Source organism: Phragmites australis, chromosome 18 (genome assembly GCF_958298935.1).
Source record: "Phragmites australis chromosome 18, lpPhrAust1.1, whole genome shotgun sequence".
NCBI lineage: Eukaryota > Viridiplantae > Streptophyta > Magnoliopsida > Poales > Poaceae > Phragmites > Phragmites australis.
In genome coordinates, this window is record NC_084938.1 from 25,046,867 (window position 1) to 25,066,944 (window position 20,078).

Consider the following 20,078-nt stretch of genomic DNA (forward strand, 5'->3'; position numbering starts at 1 on the left):
TGACGATCATTTACACAATTATGATTATAATGATTAACCAGAATCTAATCCGGATAGTTTTGGCAAGTGTTTTACACCTAAGATCGAAAGATAAGCTTTTACAATATGATTTATCACATCAAGTTATAATAAAGAGAGAGTAATGAAATTATATTACAAGCCTTTAGTTATTACAATTTAACCATAATTTACATAGTACGAATATTAGGAGGATAAAAAACAGTTTAACTCCTAGTTGGTTGGAATTACTACGTAGCAAAAAATAAATACTTGAATGACAAAATACGAGTAGTGCCACGTGCGCACAAGCACTACCCCAAAATGACATCACATGAGTAGATATCGCTAATCTCGCCCGTCATCAACGTCGGTAGGCATGAAGTAACCTAACACTAACTCCTCACCTGCACGGCAAAGCAACATGAGTACGAAAGTACTTGCAAGACTTAATCCATAATTGGTACTGTCGGTGAATCAGGAACCAGGGGTCCTCGAATCCCGAGGCCAGGCCAGCAATTCGTCATGTGGCGCCCTCCCGCAGAGGTCAGCTCCGCGAGGTAAAAAAGACTAAGTCCCGGGAGAGGACGCTCGGGGCCACAGTCAGTGATCCTCGAGTACCCGGGTTCCCTGATGATCTGTGAAAACTAAGTGACCGGGAAGAAAGTGCTCGGGGAGGTAAACAGCGACCCCCGAACACCCAAGTCCCTCGACGACCAGGAGAGCCAAGTACCGGGAGAGGTGTGCCAAGGGTCGCGAGCAGTGGCCCCCCGGGCACCCGAGTACCCCGAGGACTCAAGGAAGGTAGTTCCGGGAGAGAGTGCTCGGGGCCGCGGGAAGCGGCCCCCGAGCACTCGGTTCCCCGAGGATCCATACAGTCAAGACCGGGAGAGAGTGCTCGGGCCATGAACAGTGGCCCCCGAGCACTCGGTTCCCCGAGGACTAAGAAAGGACGCTCTCGGGAGAGAGTGCTCAGGGAGGTGAACAGTGACCCCCGAGCACTCGGTTCCCCGACTACCCAGGAAAGCCCCCCGTCAGTGGCCCTCACAGGGGTCCAGCGATGAGGTGTCAGCCGGTGAAAGGCCCGAGGCCGCATTTAAGAGCGCGCGTGGCCTGTCACCTCCAACTGCTCCCGCCACGCTTGGTGTCAGTTCCTGCCATATTCTGGCAGAAGGGCGTGGGGACATTTAATGTACGGGTTCCATCCCGTGCCATCCAGCGCGCCTCGGGATAACGTCGCAAGGCCCGAGGTGTTTCGTTTGCCGCGCTGCTGTGGCAGGCGAACAAGACCAGGCGGGCACGCCGGGCCGCTCTGTGGCTGCCCGGTGGGCCCTCGCCACGGCGCTCGTTGCCAACGCCATCATGACGACGGAAGACCGGGCGCGGGGCGTGTTTTCAACCCCCGTCACTTCGCGCAGAGGTCATGATGACGTCTTTTCCATTTATGGCACCTTGGAACTCGTGCCCTCCCATTCGGGGCACGCTACCGCCGGTGGGTATTTAAGGCAGCCGGCAGCACGGACAAAGACAAGCTCAAAAAAAAAAGCTCGGCAAGGTTGAAGAAGTTAAGGAAGTAGAGAAGATCGAGAAGTCCAAGGGCACCCAGAGCCAACAGGCACACACAGATCGAAGAACACCTTCGTACGAGCATAGAAACCGAAGAACAAGGAGCCCTAGGCTCTAGGATAGACAGACATTCTTGTAACCGGCACATTCCTGAGAGACATTCTCAGACATTTATAGCATCCACACAGGAGTAGGGTGTTACGCCTCCGTGCGGCCCGAACCTATCTAAACCCCCAATGCATTTACTCTTTTCTGCATTAGATCATTCCACCTCACCAGTCATCGCATTTACATCTATTTATTTCTCCAGCAAACTTATTCAGAATCATCCCCCGACCGAATCTCTAAAAAGGGGTCCCTCAGGATCCCTACGACAGGAGCTAACCCTCCGACATGTACATATAATAATCTAACTCCAAAGATAATGTATTTGGTGATGAATTAGCAAGGAATCGATCATAACATTAAGTGAATTCATATGTAAAACAATTTTGATACAAGAATATGAGCACATACAACTTAACTAACTATACTCTTCTATCCAGAGATCAACATCGTAGACATATGTTTACAAGGAAACATCTCATAACCAACCTCAACCATCACAACCACTTTCCACATCGGAACTTTACAGCTGATGTAAATAGACAGAAGCGTGCTCATGGTCGAGAGCACAACGATTCGAATTGATCTTATACCCTGCATGAGGTACATTTTTACCCACACGACACGAGGACCATTCGTTTTGTGCTACCCGCTAAAGTCCACATAAGGGATACTCATGATAACCTTTCTCAATAAGCCACAACCATTTGAATGTGCGCTTATAGATGCGGAGGTCATCTAGAACTACTCCACGAGCAAACTAGATATCTCTACAAGCCTATTATACCTACAACACCATAAACTCGCACGCCAAAGAGTCACAGCTACAAAGGTATTCAGCTCATCTGTCTTATATACGGATACGTGATAAGTACGAAAAAGTGTTAAAGCTAACTGCAACAATGAACGTTGCTTAATCGATGCAAACGGTATGTAGCATCTGGGTTCCTCCCCCGACCTACCCCTAGCATCATCCACATCTCGTCTAATCCTCATAACTCATATAAACCAATATCATCATTATCTTTGTGAAATTAATAAGCTCTAAGCTCGTGAACGATGATCGAACCACCGTTTGATTTCTACCGATAACCTATGTATTGCTAAGCATATCAAATACTTTTAAGTTAAACATTAATCATGATTATTCCCAAGTTACAAGGATTAAGATCATCAATGTTAAGGTGGGAACAATGCATCAATATAGGTTCTACCCATAAAATTCGACACTAACTCGCTAACATGCATAACATACATAAACCTATAGTTTATCAATATAGATATCACATGATCCAAAGTACAAAGGTAAAATATGCTTAGATGCTTATTTTAGTGCTCAGCTTCACAATCCAAAGCAATAAAGTCTGGATCGCCCCCGATGACACCCGCATCACGCTTCGGTCCTTCATTCTTAAAAAAACGCATGCAATGTAATGAGCATGAATGAGGTGCAATGAGGTATGCTACAAGATACATAAAGCATGAGGATGCAATACAACAAGCTAAGTGTACAAAGACACGTGATAGAATAATGAAGCATCTAATCTAAACATCATTTGACATTCTGATTGAAATATGGAAGTCCAGAACTTCCGGGTTGTCGGAAATTCCGGGTCATACTCCGAACAGGGGTCCTCAGGTTGCAACTTTTGATTGACTCGGAAGTTCCGAGTCAAGGTCAGAACTTCTGAGTGGTTGAAACTTCTAGACTATCTTCCAAGCAAGGGCCCTCGGGTTGTGAAAATTGGATTAAACTGGTCCAGATTAAGCTCGGAACTTCCAGGTTGAGCCAAAACATCCGGGTGTGGCTCCGGGTGTGGCTCCGAATAGGGGTTCTCGGTTTGGATAAAATGCATTAACCCGGAATTTCCTGCTAGAATGTGAAACTTCTTGGTAGGGGTTCTCAGGATGTTTTAACTCGTTTTAACCCGGAACTTTTGGGATAGAATCCGAAACTTCCGGGTTCTGCCACAGATGAGTTTTTCGATGATTCAACGACCGATTAAACTTGCATGTCTTAACCTAACCCACATAAGCATATATAACCACTAATGCATGGATTCTAAAGTTCATCTACCCGCCAATGAACATGGTTCACAGGTTCTATCCCCTCCAAAATCCTTCTATTGGCTCTAAAACATCAAGAACACAATAGTGTTTCGCCACTTCCCGATTGTAGCTCAAAAATCTATCCAAAACTGAACTAAGAACGTGCCTCACCATGGGATCCTAGGAGACTTACTCAAGGTTTTTGTCGAGGTCGGTGACCGCCAGTTGTGGAAGAAAAATCGAAGGGAAAGCTTAGAGAAGAAGGGGACAAGTTGCTGCTCCTTGTTGCCTCAACCAAAGAACATAGGAGATGAAGAACGACGTCAAAAATCCGGAAATGCGAGAAATACTTGGATGGATGAAGAGCTAGGGATGTGGGGAAAGCAATGGTATCACATACCTTAATTCCAAGTTCTTGAGAGAGATTTTTGGGGGAGAAAGGGAGAGGAGTGGAGAGGAGCTGTTGCCGCCCCTTGTTTTGTTCGTTTGGGAGAGAGGGATTGGGAGTGAGAGTGTGATAGAGTGAGGGAGGGGTGCTGCTGCTGCAGAAAAGAGAGGAAGGGGAGGTTGGCCATCTAGGTGGGTCCCACGCTAGAGAGACAAACCATTTTAGCTGCAATTTCTATTCTTTCTCTCCCTAATTTTCTTTCTCTTTTTTTATTAAGCCAAAAGAGGTTGCTCTAATGCTCCAAAAATTCTACAAACTTTTGTGTCAGGATTACAATACGAGTTGATCCCATTTTAATTGGATTCACTCACAAAGCCTATTTGGAAAAACAAACAAAGTTTCTCCGAAACAGGTCACTCGCCTGACTCCTAGCAAAATCTTAAGCCACCATTGGAACTAACAAACACTCATCAAATGCTCAGCAATTAAACATGATGTTCATGATGCATAATTATGCTTAATGACATGTTTCTGAGATTTGGGATGTGACATCAAGCGTGGATACTAGAGCGTGCGAGGCAGATCCCTTTAGAGCAGCCACTGCCCTTGCTATGGATCAGGACCACATCGATGGAATCCGGGGTTGGGCAGCCAGATTCGTTGGTCTCCACAAGCCGCCTATGATTTGCCCCTCCGAGTTGCACTTCACGGTACCTCCTCAAGCCCAGCCGCTAGGCATACCGATGTGTTCCTCTATGGCTCTACCACCTTTGTCGAGATAATGCGGAGCCCTAGGTGCCAAAGTTTGGGGAGAGGACCATTGTCGCCACAAGATTCATTGACGTCACCATCCGTCTCCGTCTATATGGAGCACCAGTGAGTTCCCTTCATCCCTTCTCCTTCCTAGAAGCGTTGAGAAGGTCTTGTCCCGTCATCGCATGGCTATTTTGGGCGGAGAGCCATGAACCTCCATGGCAGTAACTCCATCGCCACTGGCGCCCATTTCCCCCCTTTGTGAAGCCGGTCATCGTGCCGTGTAGGAATATGCTAGATAGAGTTTTCCTGCAAGGATGGAAAAACACACTAGAAACAAGAGAGATGCTGCCAAAAAATTCCCTGCCACTAGTCTTTCTCCATCCGCCACTTGTGCTCATCCTAGTCGTTGCCCGACATTGAGCAGAAGCAAAATGGGTTGACCTAGCCACATAGAACCCTGACCCGTGTATCCCGTAGCTACTCGTATCCTCTAGCTTGGTTCCGGTGGTACTCCGGCAAAAGACGCGCCGTCGCGAAGGAACCGGCTCTGGCCATGCTGTCCTCTAACCCGTCACTCAGCTTGGATGCATGTGCACCGCTTGTGCCCCTTAGCAGGCTAACCCACTCAAAGGACTATATCCAGCCCAGCTCGTGGAAATTTGCATCCTAGTAGCATCTGAACTAAATAAAACTGTGGATCTTTGTGTGTCATGGATTATTATGAGCAATTTGTACTTTGGAACTTGTCATTGTTTTTTTAAAAGTCAATTTATGGGGGAAGACAGCCCATGACATTACTTCTAAAGGTCGAGAAAAGGCACTGAAGGCCGGCCACCCAGGGGCATCGCTAAAAGTGACTTCATAGTCGTCCAGGACCACACTAAAGTGACACACATCGAGTCGCCTTTTTTATGAGAACCAAGGTTCGAGCACTTATCATTGTTTAATATTTGTGGTTATAAAAAAAATAGCTATATATAATACAGTATATACACCCAAGTTGAAAATTCTGAACCCGCCATTGCCATCGAGGAAACAGAGATGGTACATTACGTCAATCTCAAAAGATTCGAGAGAATGAGGTAGGTATTAGTAATACGGTGTTGGGACATGACACTTGCTCGTTTGGTAGAGGTGTTGTTGAGTACCATGTTGAGGCTCAAACATAGATGTCCACCGTTTTCTCAACTAAACATCAAAGTTCCTTCCATTCATTTTATTAAGAAAAAGAGGTACATGGTTATCTGTGTAATAGATAAGGGGGTGCCCCACATGGCGGGTCTCATGCCGTGAAGTGTCAGCACGGTGCCACTTACCAGCGATGTATTCAACTCATCCTTCGACCACAGCTCAATAGAAATGTCGAGGCATAGGTTTATGACATGGTCGTAAAGAGCAGGACCAAGGACAACCTGATCGCATACCTTCGAGAAATGTTTGACAACATTCAAAAATACCGCATGAAGCTGAACCCGGAAAAGTACACGTTTAGAGTCCCATCAAGAAAATTGCTCGGTTTCCTCGTGTCGAGTTGGGGAATAGAGGTGAACCCAGACAAGATCAGAGCAATCGACCAAATGGGATCCTCAACCAGGTTAAAGGAGGTCCAGAAACTAACGGGGTACATGGTAGCTTTGAGCTAATTTATGTCGAGGTTGAGGGAGAGGGGGCTGCCACTCTTCAAGCTCCTGAAGAAAAGCAACCACTTCCTATGGACGCTAGAAGCAGAGGTGATCTTCCAAGATTTCAAAAGGTACCTCTCTTCCCCTCCTGTACTGACCGCTCCTTGACCAGATGAGGATCTCTTGCTCTATGTTGCAGGCACTCCACATATCACGAGCATGGTCCTGGTCGTCGAGCACGAGGGGTTTCAACGACCAATGTACTACGTCAGTGAATTCCTACATGACACGAAGGCTCCGTACCCACATGCACAGAAGCTGTTGTACGTCATGTTGATGGCCTCTTGCAAGCTCGGGCACTACTTCTAGGCCCACAAAGTCAAGGTAGTCTTCTTGCTCCTAATTAGAGAAATCCTACACAACAGGGATGCAGTAGGGAGAACATCGAAGTTGGCAGTAGAGTTCCGGGAGTTTGATATTTAGTTCATCACCCAAACAGCTATCAAGTCCTAGGCGCTGGTCGATTTTGTGGCCGAGTGGTCGTTCGTTGAGCCTGAGCAAGAACTGTTGGGGAACGGGTAGGCTACGCTAGCACAAAATAAATTTTCTCTACCGCGTTCAACCAGGAAGCCATGCGAGTAGGGGATCATGAATCGTTATCACTTGACGAGCAGTGCAGCGGAAGAAGAGTTGGAGCAGACCAATCCAACGTCGTGCGCGTCAAGCAGTCGATCGTCAACCTCGTCCCGAGCACGTCCCGAGCACCTTCCGAGTACTCGTGAGTACGTCCCGAGTACTCCCAAGCACAACCTGAGTGCCTCCGAGCAAGACCCGAGCACCCCCGAGCACGTCCCGAGTACCCCCGAGCACGTCCCGAGTACCCCCGAGCACGTCCCGAGTACCCCCGAGCAGATCAGCACCGCAATAGTAGCAGCGCCTCTACGGTATGCACACGTACAAGGATGGAATCGCCGTGCGCCGGTGTGCTAGCACCGCGCGCCCTGCTAGGGTTTCGAAGGGAGTTCGGGAATAGGAGGCGGCCAAGGTTTTTGGTGGCAAGATATGTTTTCAGAAAAACTCAATGCGCCTTGGCCCCTGCCTATTCTTATATAGAGCACGCCAATGGGCCTTTAATTAACATTAAAGCCCATTATGACTCTAAACCCTAATAGACCTTTAATCAGTATTAAAGCCCATTAGCAGATCCAATCCGCAAACTCGATCGCCTCTAGGGCATATCACCAACAATCTCCCACTTGCACTAGAGTCAGTACAAGTTTTATATTCTATCCCCTTAAGTGTGTGACCCGTTAGGTTCATGTGTAAACGGCCGCTACCCGGAAACCCTTTTCCGAATTGCAAGTCAATAGCGGTACCTAGCAGGACATATTGACTCCCGAATGCACACAAAGATCATATCAGCTGAACCTTGATATACTCATGCACCAATCCCTTTACCACACGATACCAGTCAAGCTCAAGGCGAGATTCATGCCACCCTTGTGATAGCTCGACCATTCACTCGATCAAGTAGTGGATTCACCATGATTAACTCTTTAATCACATTGGCATGGCCATGCACTTTCCAATCCAACTACCTCGAGGGGCCCAGAGATATCTCTCCCGTTATTTAGGAGAGGTAAATTCTATCTTGATCACTCACATCCCACGACATGTTTCATAACATACCCGAAAGCAACCTTTATAACTACCCAGTTACGGAATAGCATTTGGAAGCCCCTAAGTGTGTTACTACACATTCTGGAATCAATGATGATCTCAGGTCAAAGGATTCTGTAGGTACACCATTTGAGATAACAACTGATGGCACATTAAAAATAACAATCCCAGCAGTATCTCAGGGTGGGTCTATCCAACATCATGTTCTCTAACATGTGTCCACATTACTGATTTGATATCTCCATATCTATGATCCGTGAAACATGATCATCATTCAGTCAAATGTGCTAATCTATAAATCATTATTGTCCCACATAATGATATGAGATTAGGGACTATTTAGAACAACATCATAAAAACAAAGAGTTTCACAAACAAGTTACATACTTGCTGATCAATGTAAATGATAATTATTCATGGAACCAGATAACAATTATCCAAAAGTACATTAGCATATACAGAACACATTCTCTCACATGCACTAGAGTCTATCCCGCAAGTATCTAATACCCATAGAGCTCAAGTGTGCCTCATGCTTGGGCTGTGGGAGAGGCTTCGTCAACGGATCAGCAATATTTGAATCCGTGTGCACCTTGCATATCTTTACATCACCTCTATCAATAATCTCTCGAATGAGGTGATAGCGCCGAAGTATGTGCTTGGACTTCTGGTGCGACCTAGGCTCCTTGGCTTGTGCAATGGCACCACTATTGTCACAATAGAGGTCTATTGGACTGGACGCACTAGGGACCACACCCAACTCAGAAACAAATTTTCTGATCCAAACAGCCTCTTTTTGCAGCTTCCGAAGCTGCGATATACTCGGCCTCCGTCGTGGAATCAGCAACCGTTTTTGCTTGGAACTCTTCCAACTCACCGCACCTCCATTGAGGCAAAACACAAAACCAGACTGCGATCTCGAATCGTCCTTGTCGGTTTGGAAGCTAGGATCGGTGTAACCATTTACAACGAGCTCCTCCTCATGATATGACCACGCTATCAAGCAACATGTTACAACCTCCAATTCAAGCTACACCAACTCAAGTACCACCTACATCGACACCAGTCCAAGTCTTTGATGGACCGATTACACGTAGTCGAGCAAAGAAGCTACAACAAGAGGTGAACGCGCTACTTTATAAAGTTCATCTTAATATTAATGAGAAGTATATACTGCCTAAGTTGTGCACGTTGCTATTGCTCAGGTTCAACAAGGAGGATGGCAAGAACACACAAGGCGATGACTACAGAGAAGAACCACACTCGAACCAGGCCAGTCCTGCAGAACAATCGGAAAGAAACATTCATAACTTTTGATTTCCAAAGGCTATGAAGGTGAATAAGCACATTTTGGAAAGCTTATTAAGTCTAGTTTTCAATGCCACCAGGGCTGAGTACTTTGGAATTTCCAATGCTGAGTTTCGACTGGATTAGTGAAGACTGGTCAGAAAGTCAACAGTCATCCTGATGTTCAAGTTCCCGTGTAAAACTGTACCACTCTAGAAAGTTTTGTGGTGCATTCTGCACATGGTGTGAAAGCTTATCAAGTTATCTTTCCAACGCAACCAACATCACATCATTTGGACTTTCCAAGATGGAGTTATTGCCAAAACACTGAAGACTGCGCAGAAGACCAACAGCCACGCGGGAACTACTCAGAGACTCATTTCGTGGAAGCCTATTCACATAGTCTATCTTTTTATTTTCTTTTCGTGTTTATACCTATCTAGGAGGGTTGTTCCTAGTATAAATACCCCATTGCTTCATAGCAAACGCAGACTTTTGATAATCGAAATACAGAACCCCTTTGTTTAGCTGTGTGCTAACAAATATTGAGAGTGATCTCTACCTCTTTGCTCTTGTGATTTCCTTCGCGAGATTATAGAAGCGGCGGCTTCATCCGCTCCCAATTGGTGCTCCTACTCCCTTCAAGGTTCGCCTTGATTGATTATAGGCTGTGTTGGTTGGTTCTTTGAGAGTGTGGTTGGGCGAATCCTCGATTCAGGTTGCCGGTTAAAGACGGTGGTTGGCTTCGAGTTTTATTTGCCAGGTTGCACTAGTTATCGCTGCTTGCAGCAAGTTATCTTGGCTTCTTTGAGGCTAGTTATCTGGTGATTGATCCTATGTCGTGAAGATCGGGACATCGTGACGTATCATCTGGTATCAGAGCTTTCGTTCCCACAGTAGGATTCTTTACCCTTAGCTACATATATTTTTGTTTCGTCCTATCCACACAAAAAAAGCCTGAAAAAAAATATATTTGGCCATAGCCCTTTGTTTCAATCTGTTATTTTAGTGAGTTTTGTTAAGTTTCAGTCCATTAGAGTCTTTGTTTTAGTTGCTGATCATATCATCCTTTGCGTATCCTTTGAGCCTCTTTCATATATCTGAAAATCCCTACAAAAAAAAATAAATCTATAGCCAACATCATCCTTCGCGTAAACTTTGATCCTATCAAGTTATAGCTTCTGGTTGTGTTTTGTTCTATCATAAAGTGTGCAAGTGTTATAGCTGATCCTTGTGTTTAGTTCTATAAAAAAAAGTGTGTCAAAAAAAAAGAGAAGAAAGAAAAGTTGCAAAAAAGAAGAAGAAAGAGTTGAGAAAGATTGTGAAAGAATAGTTGAAGATCAGTTTGTTTATGTGCATGTGCTGAAAGTTTATCACATCAAGTTGTGCAACCAGTTGGCTATTCGTGTTTGGTGCAAAATTTTGGTTGGGTTTGATCGCAACACTTGCATCCCAATCATATTCCTTGTTTGCATCAACTCTGAAATTTCTTTGCGCGTGAGTGTGATCCATTTATATCTTTCATATCTTGTGGTCAGCACTAGGCAGAGTACTTCTAGTTTGGATTATTATTTAACTTTACAACAACTAGAATTCAGATTGCATTCCTTGTGTATCACTCCCCACCAAGCTCCACATACAAGCCATCGTAATCGGTACTCTGGACTTGTATTCGCCTAACCATCACTTTCTTTTACCACCACACGTTGTTTTTCCTGTAACCCGCAGGGACTTTATAAGAGCTTCGGTTGGTAAGAGAGGTGAGGTTGTGAGAGCTACCAAATTTTTATAATTCCACAAATACCTATTGTCCGTGTTTAGCTAACTTTACAGGAAGATGGGTGGAATTGAGGTAGGAGATTGTGTTACTATGGCACAATTTAATGAACTAAAGCAAAGTATTGAAGATAAGCAAGATAGGTTGACACAAGATCTTCAGGCCCTTATGGCTGAAATCAGAGTACGTCGCCAACCTCATGATGGTGCAAGCAACCATAGTGAAGATGGGGAAGAAAGTGAAGGAGGAGCTGCTGCTAGAAGAGCAAAAGAACATGAAAGAAGGAACCGATGTGCTGCACATGGTATAGGAAGAGGACGAGGTCGAAGAAATGATGACAATGATGAATCTGAAGATGTGGATGATGATAACCATTCACAATATCGTTTTGGTCGCCGACGTCATAGAGGAGGCAACCATGAGGAGAGGTTCGGAAAGCTGAAATTTACCATGCCAAAATTTGATGGCGGGTCTGATCCTGAAGCTTATTTCACTTGGGAGTTGAAAGTGGACAAGATCTTTCGCCTGCATAATTATTCAGAGGAGAAGAAATTAGCAATGGCATCTCTTGAGTTTGATGGATATGCTCTGATATGGTGGGAACAACTTCTCCGTGATCGTGAAGAAGATGGAGAAAATCCTATTGCTACTTGGGATGAGATGAAGCGAGAAATGAGAATTCGTTTTGTGCCGAAACACTTTCGGCGTGATCTTTTTGATAAATTGCAGAATCTGAAGCAAGGAAGTTTCTCTGTTGAAGAGTATTATAAAGAGATGGAGAAGGCTATGATTAGAGCCAATGTGTATGAAGATGAAGAGCAAACTATTGCACGTTTTATGGCTGGTCTACATCGCAATATTCAGCGCATTGTTGAGTTTCAGCCATACCATCATCTTATTGATTTGGTACATCAAGCAACCAAAGCTGAATGCCAACTGCAGCAAGATGCTAAGAATAGTAAGTCCTTGTCATATGGCACGAGGACTATGTCAGGAGGAAGCAAGTCAATCTCAAGGTTTGCTGCTGCACCCTCATCGGTGAAAAACTCAAGTGGAGGCTTACGTTCTAATGTTCAAGGTGTTTTTAGTGGGAAGAACACTGCTGCCCCAAGCATGAGTTCTAAACCTGCAGCATCCACCTCTACTTCAGTGGGTTCTACAGCCAAGAGTAGTGGGATTCAGTGCTTCAAGTGTGGAGGCCGTGGGCACGTAATTAAGGAGTGTCCAAATAATCGTGTGATCATTGTGAATGATAATGGAGAATTTGAATCAGCTAGTGAAGAGGAAGTTGAGGAAGAGTATGTTGATGAAGCCCATGAAGAAGAGGAACATACCAGGTGTGAATTTGAGCAAGGCACTGTTCTTGTGGTGGCTCAAATCTTGAGTGTTCAGATGAAGGAAGCTGAAATTGGACAGCGACATAATCTTTTTCAAACCAGAGCTAAAGTGCAAGATAAAGTAGTCAAGGTGATCATTGATGGCGGGAGCTGCCATAATCTTGCTAGTCGTGAGATGGTTGACAAGCTTGGTTTGAAACTACAGCAGCATCCTCATCCATACCATGTCCAATGGTTGAATGATTCGGGAGATATCAAGATTGGATATAAAGTAAAAGTTCCATTCAAAATTGGTGAATATGTTGACATAGTAGAGTGTGATGTGGCACCCATGTCTGTGTGTCACATGCTGCTCGGAAGACCTTGGCAATATGATCGATATACTCAGCATTGTGGGAGAATAAATTAGTACACACTAGATTTGAAAGGGAAGAAGTTTGTACTCAAGCCTATGACACCTCAACAAATCATGGCTGAGCACTTACAAAAGAAATCTGAAATTAGTCCAGCAAGTAAAGGAGAAGAAGAGCAAAAGAAATTGAGTGCCATCCCCAATTCGGTGAGTGAGTGCCACAAGCCAAATTTGAGGGATAAAAAGAAAGGAGAAGGAGAGCATCTAGTTATGCTAGCCACAAAATCTGAGCTGAGAGAAGTGAGGAACAACCCAGATCAAGTGCTCTTTGTACTTGTGTGCAAAGATATTCTAATTTCACCTAACGATATCACCTCTCTTCCGAATGTTGTGTCTCATCTTTTGCAGGACTATGAAGACGTTTTTCCAAAAGAAACACCGGCTGGACTACCTCCAATTCGTGGAATTGAGCATCAAATCGATCTCATTCCAGGGGCTGCACTCCCTAACCGTCCACCATACCGAACCAATCCTGAAGAAACGAAGGAGATACAAAGGCAAGTACAAGAACTTCTTGATAAAGGTTTTGTTCGAGAAAGCTTAAGTCCTTGTGCTGTTCCCGTGATATTAGTACCTAAAAGGGATGGTTCTTGGAGGATGTGTGTTGACTATAGAGCTATAAATAATATCATTGTTCGCTATCGTCATCCTATTCCACGGTTAGATGATATGCTTGATGAATTGAGTGGTTCCATAATATTTACTAAAGTTGATTTGAGAAGTGGTTACCATCAAATAAGAATAAAAACTGGAGACGAATGAAAAACTGCATTTAAAACTAAATTTGGGCTGTATGAATGGTTAGTTATGCCATTTGGTTTGACTAATGCTCCTAGTACTTTCATGAGATTAATGAACCATGTCCTGAGAGCTTTCATTGGAAAATTTGTTGTTGTCTACTTTGATGATATCCTAATCTACAACAAGTCTTCTTTTGAAGAGCATGTGAATCACATTCGCCAAGTCTTGGATGAGCTTAGAAAGGAGAAATTATTTGCTAATCTTGAGAAGTGCAGTTTTTGCGCAGACCATGTTGTGTTTCTTGGCTTTGTTGTTTCAGGAAAAGGAATACAAGTGGATAAATCAAAGGTGAAAGCCATCAAGGATTGGCCAACTCCTACGAATGTAAGTCAAGTAAGAAGTTTTCATGGTCTTGCTGGTTTTTATAGGAGATTTGTGAGAGAATTCAGTACCATAGCTGCTCCTTTGAATGAATTAACAAAGAAAGGGGTTGATTTTAAGTGGGAGAACTCACAGGAAAATGCTTTTCAAGAATTAAAGAAACATTTGACTGAAGCACCATTACTTGTTCTTCCTGATTTCACAAAAACTTTTGAAGTAGAATGTGATGCTAGTGGGATTGGCATAGGAGGAGTTTTAATGCAACAAGGAAAACCAGTAGCATATTTTAGTGAAAAACTGGGAGGTGCTCAATTGAATTATTCTGTATATGACAAAGAATTGTATGCTTTGGTGCGTGTGCTTGAAACATGGCAACACTACTTATGGCCAAAAGAGTTTGTTATTCATTCCGATCATGAAGCTTTAAAATACTTGAAAGGACAAGCTAAGCTGAACCGTCGCCATGCCAAATGGGTTGAGTTCATTGAAACATTTCCATACATTGTGAAATACAAGAAAGGTAAGGACAATGTGGTTGCCGATGCCTTGTCCCGAAAGAGTGTGTTGCTAAATCAACTAGAAGTGAAGGTGTTGGGTCTTGAAAGTTTGAAAGGTATGTATAATAATGATCCTGAATTTTCAGAACCATATAATCATTGTAAAGATGGAAAAGGTTGGAAAAAATATCACATACATGATGGATTTCTGTTTAGAGCTAACAAGCTTTGTGTTCCAAATTCTTCGGTTAGATTGCTTTTGTTACAGGAATCACATGGAGGTGGATTAACAGGTCATTTTGGACAAAAGAAAACTTACGAACTGCTGAGTGATAATTTCTATTGGCCCAAGATGAGGAGAGATGTCATCAGATTTGTGGAGCGATGCGTCACCTGTCACAAAGCTAAGTCAAAACTAAATCCTCATGCTTATACACTCCTTTACCTGCTCCTAATATCCCTTGGGAAGACATAAGCATGGATTTTATTTTGGGGTTACCTAGAACTCAGAGAGGAAAGGATTCTATTTTTGTTGTGGTTGATAGATTTTCAAAGATGGCTCATTTTATCCCTTGCAACAAGAGCGACGATGCTTCACATGTTGCTAATTTATTTTTCAGGGAAATTGTGAGGCTACATGGAATGCCTAGGACCATTGTGTCTGATCGTGATGTCAAGTTCGTGAGCTATTTTTGGAAAACGTTATGGGCCAAACTTGGGACCAAGCTGTTGTTTTCAACAACTTGTCACCCTCAAACCGATGGGCAAACCGAAGTGGTGAATTGCATATTGTCAATGTTGCTGCGAACCATGGTGAAAAAGAACTTGAAGATTTGGGAGGATTGCTTGCCACACGTGGAGTTTGCTTATAACAGGACAGTGCACTCTACCACTAACTTGTGTCCTTTTGAAATTGTATATGGTTTCAAACCTATTTCTCCGATAAATTTGTTGCCCCTTCCATTGCAGGAGAGAACCAACATGGAAGCCTCCAAGCGTGCTGCATATGTAAAGAAGATACATGAGAAGACTAAGGAAGCAATTGAACTAAAGGCAGAGCGCAAGGCTGCAAGTCTGAACAGACATAGGAAGAAAGTGATATTCGAACCAGGAGACTTAGAGTGGATACATTTGCGCAAGGATCGCTTTCCTGATAAGCGCAAATCCAAATTGTTGCCTCGAGGAGATGGTCCATTTCGTGTTCTTGCAAAGATCAATGATAATGCATACAAGATAGATCTTCCAGCAAGTTATGGCGTGAGCAACACCTTCAATGTGGCTGACCTATTACCATTCACAAGTGAAGACGCTTCAGAGTCGAGGACGACTCCTTTTCAAGGGGGGGAGGATGATATGACCACGCCATCAAGCAACATGTTACAACCTCCAATTCAAGCTACACCAACTCAAGTACCACCTACATCGACACCAGCCCAAATCTTTGATGGACCGATTACACGTAGTCGAGCAAAGAAGCTACAACAAGAGGTGAACGCGCTACTTTATAAAGTTCATCTTAATATTAATGAGAAGTATATACTGCCTAAGTCGTGCACGTTGCTATTGCTCAGGTTCACCAAGGAGGATGGCAAGAACACACAAGGCGATGACTACAGAGAAGAACCACACTCGAACCAGGCCAGTCCTGCAGAACAGTCAGAAAGAAACATTCATAACTTTTGATTTCCAAAGGCTATGAAGGTGAATGAGCACATTTTGGAAAGCTTATTAAGTCTAGTTTTCAATGCCACCAGGGCCGAGTACTTTGGAATTTCCAATGCTGAGTTTCGACTGGATTAGTGAAGACTGGTCAGAAAGTCAACAGTCATCCTGATGTTCAAGTTACTGTGTAAAACTGTACCACTCTAGAAAGTTTTGTGGTGCATTCTGCACATGGTGTGAAAGCTTATCAAGTTATCTTTCCAACGCAACCAACAGCACATCATTTGGACTTTCCAAGATGGAGTTATTGCCAAAACACTGAAGACTGCGCAGAAGATCAAGAGCCACGCGGGAACTACTCAGAGACTCTTTTCGTGGAAGCCTATTCACATAGTCTATCTTTTTATTTTCTTTTCGTGTTTATACCTATCTAGGAGGGCTGTTCCTAGTATAAATACCCCATTGCTTCATAGCAAACGCAGACTTTTGATAATCGAAATACAGAACCCCTTTGTTCAGCTGTGTGCTAACAAATATTGAGAGTGATCTCTACCTCTTTGCTCTTGTGATTTCCTTCGCGAGATTACAGAAGCAGCGGCTTCATCCGCTCCCAATTGGTGCTCCTACTCCCTTCAAGGTTCGCCTTGATTGATTGTAGGCTATGTTGGTTGATTCTTTGAGAGTGTGGTTGGGCGAATCCTCGATTCAGGTTGCCGGTTAAAGACGGTGGTTGGCTTCGAGTTTTATTTGCCAGGTTGCATTAGTTATCGCTGCTTGCAGCAAGTTATCTTGGCTTCTTTGAGGCTAGTTATCTGGTGATTGATCCTACGTCGTGAAGATCGGGACATCGTGACGTATCATCTCACCTCCATAGACTAGGAACATATCCTTAGTTCTTCTCATGTACTTGAGGATACTCTTTACTATAGCCCAGTGATATTCACCTGGGTTCGATTGATATCTGCTCGTAACACTTAGAGCATAGGAGACATCTGGGCGTGTACAAAACATAGCATACATGATGGACCCGATAGCAGAAGCATACGGGATCGCACTCATCCTCTCGAGCTCATCAGATGTCAAAGGATATTGATTCTTGCTGAGAGTGATGCCATGTGACATTGGCAAGAAACCTTTCTTGGAATCCTGCATATTGAACCGATTCAATACCTTGTCAATGTACGTGCTCTGGCTTAATCCGATTAGCCTTCTCGACCTATCTCTATAGATCTTTATGCCCAATATGTATGCTTCCTCTCCTAAATCTTTCATTGAAAAACTCTTTTGCAATGAAGATTTGACAGCATCGAGCATTGGAACATTATTTCCGATCAATAATATGTCATCTACATATAAGATCAGAAACACAAGTACGCTCCCACTAGTCCTTTTGTAAACATAAGGCTCTTCTTCATTCTTGATGAAACCAAACCCTTTGATCACTTCATCAAAACGAAGATTCCAACTCCGAGAAGCTTGCTTTAGTCCATAGATGGACTTTTGCAGCTTGCAAATCTTCCCAGCATTTTTTGGATCGACAAAACCTTCAGGATGTGTCATGTACACATCCTCACTTAGGTTTCCATTAAGGAAAGCCGTTTTGACATCCATTTGACATATCTCATAGTCGAAATATGCAGCAATTGCTAGGAGAATCCGAATAGACTTCAGCATTGCGACGGGCGAAAACGTTTCATCATAATCAACACCTTGAATTTGCCTGAAACCTTTCGCCACCAATCGTGCCTTATAGATGTGAACATTTCCATCAACGTCTATCTTTTTCTTAAAACCCCATTTACACTCGATAGTTTTCACACCATCAGGTGGATCAACCAAGTTCCAAACTTGGTTTTCTCGCATGGATTCTAACTCGGATCTCATGGCTCCAAGCCATTTTTCAGAGTCTGGTCCCACCATTGCTTCCGAGTAAGTCTTAGGTTCATCATTGTCCAACAATGATATGTCACGCTGCTCTGTGGTTAGGAACATAAACCGCTCAGGTGCACGACTGGACCTTTCCGACCGACGTGGGGCTGGTGTCTCGACAACCAGTTCTGCAACATCTTGCATACCGAGTTGTGGTTCAATAGGAGTTGAAACACTTTCACGTGGTTCCCGAATTTCTTCGAGTTGCACCGTGCTCCCACTAACTCTCTTCGCGAGAAATTCTTTCTCAAGAAAGACACCATTCCGGGCGACAAACACTTTGCCTTCTTCCCGGTTATAGAAATAATATCATTTGGTTTCCCTAGGATACCCCCACAAAGAAGCATTTATCAGATTTGGGAGTGAGCTTATCGGACGACAAACGTTTTACATAAGCCTCACAACCCCATATCTTAAGGAAAGACAATCCGGGACGCTTCCCGGTCCATATCTCATATGGTGTCCTCTCTACAGCCTTAGATGGAACCCTGTTTAACGTGAAAGCAGCAGTTTCTAGAGCGTATCCCCAGAAGGACAACAGAAGATCAAATTGGCTCATCATCGACCGGACCATGTCTAACAAAGTTCGGTTCCTCCGCTCGGACACCCCATTCCATTGAGGCGTACCCGGTGGAGTCAACTGTGGAACGATTCCACATTGCCTTAGATGATCACCAAATTCATGGCTCAAATATTCACCTCCACGATCTGATCGCAGAAATTTAATTGTCTTGCCTATATGATTTTGTACTTCATTCTGGAACTCCTTGAACTTTTCAAAGGATTCAGACTTGTGCCTCATTAGGTAGATGTAACTATATCTACTAAAGTCATCGGTGAAAGTAATGAAATACTGAAAACCGCCTCTAGCTGTAGAACTCATCGGTCCACATACATCTGTATGTACTAGGGCCAATAATTCATTTATCCTCTCACTTCGACCAGTGAAAGGCGTCTTAGTCATCTTGCCAAGTAAACAAGACTCGCATGTATCAAATAATTCGAAATCAAATGAATGTAGAAGACCATCTTTATGGAGCTTCTGCATACGCTTCTTATTTATATGACCTAATCGACAATGCCAAACAAAAGTGGGATTCAAATCATCAAGCCGAGGCTTCTTTGTATCAATGTTATAAATAGTTATATCCTCAAGATCCAATATATATAATCCATTTACTAATGAACAATTACCATAGAGCATACCATTCAAAAATATCGAACAACACTTGTTCTTTATTATGAATTCATAACCATCTTCTTCCAAACATGAAGAAGAGATAATGTTTTTGCCCAAGGCAGGAATATAATAACAATTATTTAATTCCAAAACTAATCCTGAGGGTAGCGATAAGGAGTAAACGCCAACGGCCAACGCAGCAACTTTTGCACCATTGCCGACGCGAGCATCCAATTCGCCTCTTGCACACTTCCTAGTCCTTTTCAGTCCCTGCAACGATTTGCAAGTATGAATCATTGATCCGGTATCAAATACCCATGAATCATCAGGACGAGTAGCAAGATTAATTTCAATAACATTTATACCTGAAGAGGAAGTCTTACTTCCCTTCTTCCTTTTGAGTTCTTCCAAGTACAATTTGCAGTTCCTCCGTCAATGACCAGTCTTATGGCAGTGGTGGCAAGTGTCAGAAGTGGCAGGGCTACCTTGGGCTTTCCAACAGGATTAGGCTTAGAACTCGAGATCTCATCCGAAGTTTTAGCCTTGCCCTTGCGCTTTCTCTTCTTGCTATCCTTTTGAACCATCATCACATGACTAGAGCTCTTCTTAATGCTTTCCTCAGCAGTTTTTAGCATCCCATGCAATTCAGCCATGTTTTTCTCCATGCTGTTCATATGAAAGTTCAAAATGAACGGCTCGAAGCTCGCAGGGA